This window comes from Cryptomeria japonica, chromosome 2 (genome assembly GCF_030272615.1).
Source record: "Cryptomeria japonica chromosome 2, Sugi_1.0, whole genome shotgun sequence".
Taxonomy (NCBI): Eukaryota; Viridiplantae; Streptophyta; class Pinopsida; order Cupressales; family Cupressaceae; genus Cryptomeria; species Cryptomeria japonica.
This window is the reverse complement of record NC_081406.1, coordinates 437571331-437585446: the sequence shown is the minus strand read 5'-3', so window position 1 is coordinate 437585446 and position 14116 is coordinate 437571331.

Sequence of the window (14116 nt, the reverse complement as noted above, 5' to 3'; positions counted from 1 at the left end):
GTGCAAATATTATTTTTTTATTAAGTTAGAACATAATAATGGTACATTGAATTATCATTAAGTTCATTTTACACAACGAAAGACTTAACTAACACCTAAAGAGTTTCCCAACGTGATTACTTGACTCAACACTTAACTCAACTCATGCTAACTAATCCAATTAAGTTGATTAACTTAATGACATGATAATATTCTAAACAAAGGATAAATTTGTTCGGTAGGTTAAAAATATAGATAACATGACTAAGTTCATCCATTACCATTTAACCATACATTATGTTCAATCTTACAATAAAACATATGTCATGCATCTAATATCCTTACATACTTTAATTGCATTAAAAGCTAATGAATACTTTCCATTATAACAACCTACATTCTTCATGATCCATATTACTGCATTTAATAAGATAACTACATACATGCATTTAAGATTAACATCATCTAATCCAAATTATACATTTTAATCATAATACCATCCATACATGCAAAATAAAAAGGAAATAGATTAACACAAACACCACATAACACAAAATTGATATCGGAGTTCACCCCTAGTGGGATACATCTCTGGGTCTGCTCAACTACAAGACCCCTCTAATAAAATAATAGGGTGAAGAATACATAATGTTCACATCCATTACAACCTACCAATAAGGTGTACTTAAACAAATAAAACATATGACAACATCGGTAAAAAGATACATGAAAGATCCCAGAAGAAGGAAAAGGATCCATCTAAAACATGATAAGAAGCAAATACAACAGAACAACTGGAACACCCACAAAACTACATCCTCACAACCCATCATAAGCAACCCATGGTCTAACATGAATATCAGGTACTCACAAGGGCATAAACGACCAGATAAGACCCACAATAGTACTCCTAGTACTCCTAGCAAAGACAACACAAACTGCACCCTAGCGAACATAAGGGACAAGTGCCATCACATAACTTGGTATGGTTACCCTGGTAGGCCTCCATAGGTCTCAGCCCCATCTACTGGGTTACCTTGACAACCTTTCCGGAACCTCCAGTCCATCCAAGTCTCATATGGACCCAACACATCCTTTTTTGAAGACAAGGTTGTTGGTTTGCCATCTCAGGCCTTCTCACTGCATTCTGAGTCTATACTAGCACTCATCCCATGTGTGAGGCATAATTATCTTATTTAGTGTTTTTCATTTACTAAACTCTCTAATATGCTATTAGGTTATCACTTATTTAGACACACTTTCGATGGGTTACCCTGTAACAACTTTGGGCGCGACCCCTACTCGAAAGCCACTCTCCCATATGACATTAAACCATAATCAAACGAAACTCCTAAAATTAAGGTATACACAAGGACTAGTTTATGGAGTTCAATATGGTAGGAATACCCACTTGGCCAAACAAGTCCTCATATGAGGTGCACTGACTGACGATTCTCTGACTAGAGACATGATCAGCTACAGTCAACCACATAACAACATCCATCACTCGTATAAAGGACATGACTAGATACAAAACCATCACATGAAAATAGTCAATACTAGAGATCAAGGACATAAGTAGATACCAAAATAAACATATGACAATATCCAACAATCACAATCAAGGACTTAGCCATTTCTTAATCAAATGCGAATACAAAAAATTAAACACGCATAGACATAAATCTGAAATGACAACCTTCTTCCATATCGTTTAATCATTACAATCAATCTAGTTTCATAATAGATCTAAATTTGATTGTGATTTGTCTACCTCATTTAGGTACATGTCACCCATGGTTTACTAACTCACTATAATTCAATTTACATTATAAAATAATATAAATACTTCACACATAATTTTCAAACCAAAATCACATTAATATAATTATATTTATATTCTCTACATACAAAGATATAATTAAATATATATATATATATATATTAATTAACTAAAATTTGATATTTATTTTTCAAAATAAAATCATCATTTCCATTCTTTTTCGAAATAAATAAACTATTCTCATGTTTTGCAAAACAAATATACTTTCTCATATCAACCTTAAATCACCTTGTTGATCACTTTATGGTTGAACATAATTCATATCAGCCTATTCAACCTCCCACACAGATTGAATTCAATTTTTCTCAACATCTTTCTCTTGCTCAATTAGTCTCTTCATCCCCTTTCTTAACTAAAACACCTAAAAAAAGAGGTTGGAAGCCCAAGATTCTTAAAATCCAAGAAGCGATCGCAATTGGTATCCAGTCTACAATTGTAGACAAGTTTTCACCCCAACCAAGACCAAGAAGAACATCTTATTCTTCTCAGGTGCAATAAGGATTATATCTTGGAATGTCAGAGGTTTGAATGCCTCTGACAAGAGGAGAAGGATCAAGCAGTAGCTAGATTCCTCCCAAGAAAACATCATTTTATGGCAAGAAATAAATCTTTCTGATGAAGCCTCTCAAAAGATTTTAAAAAAATGGACTATATGGGATTTCATACATGTTCCTATAGTAGGGGCTTCTGGTGGTATTCTAACATTGTGGAATCCCAAGACAATCAAAGCAAAAACCTTAAACCAAGGGACAAATTGGCATCTTATTCTTATTGAAACTTTTGATTTATCCTTTCTTCTCTTTAATATTTATGGTCCAATAGCTCCCCATGAGAAACATTCTCTTTGGAATACCTTATCTTATCAAATTCATCAGCAGGGAGCTCAGAAAATCATCTTAGGAGGTGATTTTAATGCCATTTTGTCTTAGGATGAGAAACAGGGAGGCAACCCTACTACTTCTAAGGTGATTGATGACTTTAGATCTTTTTTGTCTGATAACGCCCTTTCTGACATTTCACCTTCTAATGGTCAATTTACATGGACAAACCAAAGAACTTCCCTTCAAATAGCAAGTAGATTGGACAGGTTTTTCACTTCATATGAATGGATCCTTCATAAATATACTTTCAACTCTAATATTCTATTCGTCTCTGAATCTGACCATTTTCCTATTTCATTATGCTTGGATAAACATGAAGCTTCTCATCATAGACCTTCTTTTAAATTTTAAATAATGTGGTTTCGACACCCACACTTTCATGCTCTGCTTCGTCAATGGTGGGTAAGTGCCCCCTTCTGTAGGGGGAACAAAATGTTTCAATTTTATATGAAAATGCAGTTTGTAAAAGGAAATATCAAAGTCTGGAATAGGGAAGTATTCAAAAGCATCTTTACAGAGAAATCAAATGTAGAGAAGGACTTAAAGGACATCAACAAACTTATCTTTTCTAATGGGATTAACCCTGAAACCTTCTCAAGGCAGAAGCATTTAAAATGATACTTGGAAGAATTGAACTCTAGAGAGGAGGAGTATTGGAGATAAATCAAGGGAGCTATGGCTAAAAGATGGGGATAAAAATACTAAGTTCGTTCAGGCATCTGCAAAGATTAAGCAAGCTGCATCTACTATCTTTTCTATAAATGCCTCTTCTTCGGGGATTAAATTAAGTAATGAACAAGAAATTAGGGAAGAGGGTGAAATCTTCTTTAAAAATATTCTTGCTCCTTATCCTCCTTTTGTTCCTGAGGAGTCCAGTGTTGAGGTATTGCTAGATTCCATCCCTTGTCTGATTTTATAGCGTGATAATGATTATCTGATGCAACCTTTGTCTCTTGCTGAACTTCAAGAGGTGGTAGTTTTGATGGCTCTTAACAAGTCTCCAGGCCCTGATGGTTTCACCATGCTATTATTTCAAAAGTGTTGGGACATTTTAAGTTTTGATCTTTTAATGGATTTGGAGGAGTCAAGACAAAAAAAATTTATACTCAAGAACTTGAATTTAACCCATCTTGCTCTTATCCCCAAATCCAACAACCCTGAATCTTTTGCAGACTTTAGGCCTATCTCCTTGTCTAATACAATTTACAAGATCTTCACAAAATCTATTTATTTCTAGTTAAAATCCTTGATACCTAAAGTAATATCTCCTCAACAAGAAGGTTTTATTCCTGGTAGGGAAATATCGGAAGGTGTGCTTGTGGCCCATGAAGCTTTCTACTCAATTAACTCTTCACAGTCCCCTGCTTTCATAGCTAAATTAGACATGTTGAAAGAATATGATAAAGTATGTTGGTCTTTTCTTTCGAGAGTGCTTAAAAAGTTTGTCTTTTCGGATAAGTGGTGCAAATGGATCAAAAATTGTCTCTCTAGTGCACATTTATTGGTTATTATTAATGTTAATCCTTCTAGTTTTTTTCGAGCCACTCAAGGAGTTAGACAAGGTGACCCACTATCACCTTTTCTCTTCATTATCATGGCAGAAGCTTTTAGCAGATTGGTCAATAAACAACTGACTTTGGGTCTTTGGAAGGGGGTATGCATCCCTAATACTTCAATTTCCATCACTCGCACTTTATTTGTAGATGATACACTTCTATTTGGTTGTTCCAACATTAAATAAACAAGGCATATTAAGAAAATGTTGGACATATATACTTTTGGATCTGGGCAAAAAATCAGTGCTTAGAAATCTAAACTATTCATATTTAATACTTCTAAAAAGGTGTCTAACAGCATTATCCAGACATTGGGCTTTCCAGTGGATTCTCTTCCATCTTCTTACATGGGCATCCCTTTCTTTATGGGAGAAGGGAAACCCTCTTTTTGGAATTTTGTGATTGACAGATTAAAAAGAATAATTTCTAGGTGGAAATCTAGATGGTTATCTCTGTTAGGCAAAATCCTTCTTGTCAAAACTGTTTTGGCTACAATCCCAAACTACTACATTTCAATCCTTCAAGACCCAAAATATATTGTTTCCCATATCGAGAAAATTATTCAAAATTTTATTGGAAAAGGTAATCTTTCAAAAGATAAAAAGATCCTGCTTGTATCTCTCAACAAAATGACTACAAGTAAATCTACGAGCGGGGTTGGTCTACACGATATTTCAAAAAGGAACAAAGCCTTTGGGGGAAAGTTGGTTTGGAATATTTATGTAAAACCACATGCTTTGTGGTGTCAAATTATTCAAGCAAAGTATTTAGATACTCCTACTCCATCATGTATTTTTACTATCCTTGATCCTCCATCAGGCTCTGTAGTTTGGAACTTCATGATGGCTTCTAGGAATGTGATTACTAGATATTTATCTTGGCAAGTACATAATGGCAAAGATGTCAACTTATGGCATGATTCATAGAGTGGTCTCCACCCATTAATCTTGAGGAATCTCTAGTAAATGCAATCCCCAAATTTATTACTCAATGGGGATCTTACCTTTATGATTACATAGATGATCTTGAGAAGCCTTCAAATCATGTCATTTGGAAGAATCTAGCTTCAATCCCAATCTCCCTGGCTCAAAAGGTAAAATTTTCTTTGATTCTCAGAAAATGCATCATTTTTATCTCTAATGGTTTGAACAAATTGATATGGTGCCTTGCGAAGAACGAAAAGTACTCTATCAAGGAAGGGTATAAGGAAATTCATCACATGTCAGTTCAATCCTATTCACAAAGAGCTTATAACTTCTGTTGGAACAACAGTATTCTTCCCAAGGAAAGGATGTTTGCTTGGCTTGCTCTACACAAGAGAATACTTACCAGTGAGAGACTTGATAAATTGAACATTGCACCTCCATTTGCCTGTGTACTTTATGGTGAGCATAATGAAACGTTAGATCATCTCCTCCTCCAATGTGATTTTGGTCATAATTGTTGGATGTTTGTGCTTGCTAAAATTTCCTTTAGCATCCCTCTTCCAAATAATGTATGGGATTTATTCCAATCCTGGCCAATCTTATACTCATCCTCTCTTTTTGCATGCATTTGGAAAGTGATCCCATCCACAATAGTATGGTCAATCTGGTGGGAAAGAAATAAGTGTATTTTTAGAAAACAGACATCTCCTCTTTCTGATGTTTTCAATTACATTGAAAAATCAGTATCAGAATTGGTTAATACTCATGTTTCAAATTAGTTCAATCCAAGTAGGGAATTTACTTCTTGGGATGGTCAAGTTATTAATTGCTAGAAGGGCATCTCTATTCCCGTATCACCTTGCTTTCTAAGAGTGAGGATTACTAAAATTGATAGAAATAAAGTGAAATGGTGTCCTCCGAATTCAACACATTTTAAATTGAATTTTGATGGCTCCTCTAAAGGGAACCCGAGTGATGTAGAAGTAGGAGTATGCATTAGGGACCATACAGGGTGTGTTTTTGCTTTAAATCTGTTTCCATTCCACCTAGTACTAACAACTACACAAAGGCATATGCTTTGCTTGAAGGCATTCTAATAGTTAAAAAAATGAACATCTCTTATATTCACATTGAAGGCAACTCGGCTATTATTATCAATGCTTGCATAAAGAGAAATATTGACAATTGGCAGATAAGATATTTGCTTGAACAAGCATGGGCACTCATTGATACATTTGTAAATTTTACTATTTCACATGTGTATAGAGAAGGAAATCGGGTTGCAGATCATTTGGCAAATAAGGGAAGTTACAAGGTAGAACTTAATATGATGGGTCTGAATTGTGATCTCGATTCTTTTCCAATCCTTAGAGAAATAATTTTGGAGGACATGGGTACAGGATAATATTGTACATGGTTATGCAAAAGTTTTCATAATGATAAAAAGTTGGTATGTGAGGTATTATAATTGCAGGGTTCCGTGGTTGTGCAGTATTTGAATGATGTGAATGGATGTTGATTTGGGCATCTATGAAGCGAGGCAGACTGTTGAGTGGTATGTAAATATGTACAACTTTCATGGTGTTTTGGTTCAGACTTCATCTTGGTCAACATACTTCAGGAAGCATTCGTTACTTGGAGATGACTTCTCACATTTGGTATTCTAGACATTACGAGATATATTGTACTTTTGTGGCATATTAGGGTTTTAAGTTTCACAACCTTTCTATGTAATATCGAGCAAGGATCAGAGTTTTTCTTTCTGGTTCTTTTCTCTAGGAGCTCTTTGTATCATCTTAAAGAAATATATAAATAAAATATATTAAATGGCATTGCCACCTTTTCTATATATATATATATACTTTCCAAAAATGGAAATATACATTTAAAAGGAAACTAAAATCGACAATCGTTTTCCCAATGAAATAAAATTTCCTTGCATATAAGTAAAAAAACAAAATTAAATATTAATTAACATATATTTAATTATATACATTAATTAATAATTAAATAAAACCAAATACTATTTAATAATATTTTACATTAAATAATATTAAAACTTTATTTTAAAATATATATACATTTAAAAGGAAGAGTTTACGGTGGCAGACGCTACTTTTGGGTAGTCACTACCCATTGGTAGCACTGCTACCCTATGGTAGCAGTCCACTACCATCCCACGTGGTGGGGTTTTCCCTGCCACATGAGCGGGTAAGCTAATATTTTTTTTTATATATATATTTTAAAACATAATCCAAAACACCCAATTTCTGGGTATTCTGAGAACAATTTCTGAGACATTTCTCAGAAATAAAAATAATGTTTTCATATACCTTTTTTTGTCTTTTCTTTTAAAAATAGAAAACCCCCAATTTGCTGCAGAGTCTTAGATTGAGACCAAAAAAAAAAAAAATCCAGAATACAATGATTTTCAATATTATTATTTTTTTTAATAGCTAGACCAGAAAGCTAAAACTGGAGAAATTTCTCCAACAAAATTCCATATTTGGGCAAATGAAAACAATTTAAACACAATCCTCCAACCAATTTTGCCAAACACAAACTAATTTCACAATTCATGAACCAAAATAAGAGATTCAAAATGAAATTTCTTAACTAAAACCTACACACCCATTTTCAGTATAAAAATCAATTTGAACAAACAAAAATTGATCGAGAGGTTGAAAATGAAAGCAAAGAGGATTCAAATTCAAGATTTAACTACAACTCTTCCTTATCCCACAAAAATATATGAGATTTTTAACAAGCACAACCAGATTTCTTCTAAATCAAAACAATCTCTTTTAACCAAAATCCAAGGAGATAAACAAGAATCCAACCTTTATTAGCAATCCTGGGAATGATTTGATGAAGAGCCCAACCTACAAGCTCAAGAAATTCCTTCTCCCACAAATGCCCAAAATTTTCCATTCCAAAAATAACTGTCCAAAATATTTTTTAAAACCTAGGTTAAAAAGGAAATTGTTTGACCAAAAAATCATTTTTTTGGTTTAAAATATTTTCCTCAATAAAATCATTTTTCCAAACAATTCAATATGCAAAAATTGCTTTTCTTCCAAAATTGATTTTCTCAATTGAATTAAAACTAACATTTCTATTTCAAAATGCTAAAGAGGGTAACATATTTCTATTTTCAAATACTATTTCACCTTTCCTATTAAAATGCATATACTTAATTAATTCATCATTTAAAATAACCATTTAATCAAACTTGCTACAAACATGAATTGAGCAAATCTTATTATTGATTAATCACACAAAGGGGTCCTATTTAATTTAGTCCCTTTAATTTACTAATGCATAAAAACACATTTAATCTAATTAAATAGTTGGGATTTAATAGTCAATTTTTACCACACACACAACACACAACCCAAGAAAGCCAAACAAATACACGACCTAGATTCCCAACCAAAGGGAAAACTGACGGACAACTGATGACGCTCACTTGAGCATGACCAGGGTAAAACATAGGGTCTTATGACTACCTAATCCAATTCCTTTGGACCAGTAAGGTACACTCAAACCTGTGAATCCAAGTGGAGGCAAACCTCGTACCTATGCGGTACTGTACTTGCAATCATGACCACACATGCATACATATATATTGAATGAAAGTGTTAGCCCAAGATTAATAACATGAATCAGAAGAACACCTAATCTTACATAAGAATTGATGTGAAAACAACATTTACAGGTACGCACAATAATCATAATATCTGACTATAACATTACAACATGGTAAATCAACCATCCAAGAAGGCCACTTAAATATTTAACCAAGGTCAAACCGAGTTTTAAAATCTAATTAGGGTAGGGGTACTACATCCTCCCCCCTAGGTTCCGAATTACTCTTGGAAGTCATAAGGCTAGAAGGAAAACATGCAGCCCACATTATCCCTGAAACTATTTAACAAATGTCAAATTGCACATATGCATCTTTTCACAAATAAATGAAACATTATTGCTAATCCTTTACGAATGCCATTATCCAATGGTAAGATACCTCCAAATCAATACATTTCTTAAAACATTCTAGGAACTATCTATAATCATAGTAGTGAAACAAGAATTTTCTTCCTTTCATCACACCAAATTAAAGCATTAAAAGAGGTAAACAACAATTACCATACTCATCTACCAAATATGACAAGAAAACATGCCATCATGATCAATTTCTTTTACCAATCCATCCTCTTCATAAAATTTTATCACATAGAACTAGCTTCAAACTCCAACTTCTATAATCAAGCTAACTTTCATGAAATACGAGCAACATAAATAACACAATTGCTTACACTTGCCAAGCACAGAAAAACCTTTCCAATGACTATATCCCATAACATAGTGACAAAATAACACATTTTACTCCATGTTTACACATAAATATCCATCCATATAACTAGAATGTACAACTCATAAGGCCACATGTGAGCATGTCTAATGCTTGGTCATAGATAACATGCATGGTCATCATCTTTGTGCTTGATCTCAGAAAAAAAAATGACAATGATCATAAATATTCAACATCTCACTCAAGGGATTGATGGTGCTAGGGCATACCATAGCGGTGCTACCTTCCATACAAGACCCTCATGACCATCCCTTGTTGAGTAAGGTGGTTAACCTCCAAGAAATAGTCACCAGACATAGGTAGGTAGTGGATCCTAGCTGCATCATAGCCTCACATACCCCCATCCTCAAGGTTCCCTAAGTCTACTTCCTCCTATACACTCAACCAAGACCGTCTCATACGTCCTTGGAGAGGAATTCACATTTCAACACAAGACCAACATACAAAAACAATAAGGATAAACTAGTTTAGCCACCAAAATACAGATGAATAAAGATAATAAATCATCAATTCCAATAGTAAGGCAAGAAAATTCTGAAATTGCAAAACCAAATCAAGTAAGCAAAAGATCGCAAGATCGTGGCTAAACCTTCAAAGTCAAAATAGAATAAATTGCTGGTCCACATAAGAAATTGTAGACACCCAAAAATGGTCAACGCTTGTGAGGTCATACTTTAACATTTGCGCATTGCCTCATTTTAGGTTTTTGCGTCGCATTAACATTTCTCCTATGTCACGCATTTGGTCTTTATCATTTGTGAACATCGAGTCATTCTTCTACCATCTCGTCCTCGAATTTGGTCTTGTCAACAACATTATCCACTCATGATTTTGATCGATTTTATCTTATTGCATCAATGAGCATGCTTATTTGTCATCATTTTGGACATCGTCAATCCTAATTAGGGTTTTGTCCTCTTATCAATCTTATCATTTTGGACATCGTCAATCCTAATTAGGGTTTTGTCCTCTTTTCAATCTTGTCGATTTATCATCAATCCTTCAATCTTGTCATTTTAACGATCGATTTGTCATTGATCGTGGTCGTTATCAATCTTGTCATTTTGGCGATCGATTTGTCATTGATCGTGGTCATCTTCAATCTTGTCATCTTGCAATCCATTTTGTTGTCGATCCTTGTCCTCTTGTCAATTTTGTCATTTTGCGACCGATTTGTCATCGATCGTTGTCTGTCTCAATTATGTCAATTTGGATCAATTTGTCATTGTTCCTCGTTAATTGGCGCATTTTCTCAATCATTTTGTCGCATTGGTCATTTATCAAAATCAAATCATGACATTAATTATCTTTAATCAAGACCTAATTGTCATTTTTGCATTTCTAATTCGTCTTCTAGGGTTTTATGATTTAGTCATTTAACCTAATTCGCCATTTCTTCCTCTAGGATTACTAAATTACTTGTTAATCCTAAGTCTTCTTATTACAATTAAATCTTTATTTAATTGGCTAATTATTCTTCTTTGTGAATTGATTAATAAATGAAAAATTATTAATTAATTCACTAATTCCTAAATCCTATTTTTCATCAATTTCTAATTCCAATTTCCTAATTGGTCATCAATTTCAATTTCCTATTTTTTCAAATTTCTAATTCCTTTTCCCTCCTAATTCATCTCCTAATTCCATGGGAATGGCATGTCAATTTGTCATGAAATTGTCATAATTGATAATCAATCAATTTTGACATAGAATGTGTCATAATTTGTCATCAAATTGTCAATCAATCAAATTATGCATGGAAAGTGCATAATTTGTCATAATTTGTCATATTGATTTGCAATTTCCATTTGAATTGCATAATGCCAATTTTGTGATTTCTCCAATTTCTCTATAAATTGGATAATTTTTCTTCAATCACCCCCTTCGAATCCTTCATGAATCTCGAATTTTTACCGAATCTTCGTTTCTAGTACTCTTGAGCCTTTTTGCTTTCAAATTGTGTGAGCACTTGTAGGTGAGATCCACAAAACTATTGAAGAGGAAAGAACAACAATGGAGCCGCATGGAAGAAGCATATGGTTTGCATAATTTTACTTTTGAATGCTTTGTTTCCATACCTCTATTGAATGTGCTTTGGAATTAGGTTCATTTGCATTGAGTATTCTTATGATTATGTTATCATGTTTTGTGTTTTTGATCTACTTATCTTGTTTTGATGATTCCTAATTTCTACGCCACATTAAATGGTGAACCCGACGTGAATACTAACCTTCTAACCATCTTACTGTGTTTTGGAGTGCTTCTAAGCTGATTTGCAGGTCAAAAACTCAAAAACAGGGCCGTGCAGGGTATTCTGAAGACTTCTGCGCTTGTGTGAAGCATCTTGCGCCTGTGTTCAAACATCTTGCGCTTGTGTTGAAGACTTTTGCGCTTGTGTTGTAAAACTTGCGCCTGTGTCATAACTTTTGCACCTGTGTCATAACTTTTGCGCCTGTGTAAAGTCCAGAATGGAGGTAAAAAAAGTCCAGAATTATGGGATTCAAGGAGAATACATAGATGTTTCCGAAATTTGGTTCTAGATTATTTGAATACCTTTCTAACGCATTAAACAGTTTGTAATTTGGAGCTAGGATGAGAAAGTTATGCCTTCTCAAAGTGGACTGAAATTTTGATAGTTTTCATAAATCAGATCATCTGTGTTTTGGATTTTGGTACTGATTATTTGTGCACGATCTTGGCTTACGCATGACAAAGACTAAAAATCAAATTACTAACGTGTGTTATGCAGATTCGATGGTCAAAGACTACAAATTTCTAATTAGGCACTTAGTGATTTTTTTAAATAGGTTGGAAATGAACCCTTGTTTGCTTTGTTTTCTAAGTATGACATTGGAGTAGGAGAGTATGCTCTCATCCTTTATAGGGTGATCAGAAATCCAGATCTTCAATACCATGCTTGTCTTGTTGATTGTTTGTCTCCATTAGAGGGCCTGCCTTCCCGACCACTTTGCTTTAGCAAGCAAGTGATAATCGTGAGAAGGGGACGACCCAAAGTGAGTATGGCTAGAATTCCTTGGCATTCTAACTCACTATAAAAAAAATACCCGATGAGCGAAAGCTTTGAAGGAAGTGTTACGTGGGAATTGTAGTTACTTGGGAAGTGATGCCCCTTGAAACTCTTTCTCATATCAACATCTAAGTAGGGCCTCTTGGTCTAAATCGTGCTTGCGCGACTACATTTGTTTGGTATCTTGATGGGCTTAATGTCTCAATCATGCTTGCATGACATCAAGGAGTAATGCTTAACAGAAATCCTTACTACATACCTTGTTTTTAGAGGCCAAAAACCCTTCTAGTTGCTTGAGAAGGACAAATTCGGATACTTGGAAGAGATACTAAGTTCGCCATGGGGAGATTCCATGGGGACTGATGCTTGGCTGCCCTGAGAAGTGAGTGCCGTGGAGGGGAGCCTGTGGGGTCAAGCATCTATGTATTCTCCTTGAATCCCATAATGAGTCTACCTCTCAAGTACCTAATGTCTTTGCCTACCATAAGGAATGTGGAAATGAGCATGATTGTCTTGAGTCTAAGTTGTAACATCTTGTATTCTTTGATTGTCAAAAGTTGAATCCATTTCAAGAACAAACACATTAATGTAACACAAGATCAAACACCAAAGACATTCATCCAACAAACATTCAACAAGATTCAAAGATCATACTTCAAGCATGGTTGTCCAACATTGGTCAAAAACTTGTCTCAACTCTTATGTCACTTGCATTTAGGTGCATCCTAGGTTTGTATTTTGCAAAGTCATTGTCAATTACCAAAGTGAGGTTTCACCTAAGTCATATTTCTTTTGCATATCAATAAGAGTCATCCATTTGCATGTGTCCTCTTGCATTAAAGTCATACTATTATCATACATTTGCATTTGCATATCCTAAGTCTCTTCATTAAGCCTAAGTCATTGTCATATCATATTAAGATCATTTGCATATTAATTATCCTTTTGCATATAATGTCAAATCCAGGCTTTGTCATACTTGAGTAATCCAAATCTTTGATAAACCCTAAGTCATTGTTAAGAAGTCTAGACATTATCAAACTTTTGTCCTTTTGTCATCAATATCATTTCGTCAAACCTAGCTTAGTATCCAAGCATATAGGGGAGACATTGTCATCTTGTCCTTTGCCATTTAAGTCCTTTTGTCCTTTGAGGTCTAGACATCATTCCAATATCCTAAGGGTCTCTCTTAGATTTGCATTACAAAAGTTTGTCAAAATCTTCAAAAACACCAAAAACATAGATTGCATTTTCATCTATTTAGTTTGCATTTAGTTGCATATCATATATTATCCTTGAAAAATTCCAAAAATATTGCATTCGCATAAGTGACATGTCTATTGAAACAAGGTTCCAAGTGCCAATGATGCAACAAAGTTTGACATATCAACCGACAATGCAATCACAATTCTATTCAACCCAACAACAAAGCAACATTGGTCAAACTTATCATGATGATTTAAATGTCCAAATACAAAAACTAGAGGAGAAACTAGCTCAAGAAAAGGAGATATTGGAGCAAAAAGTG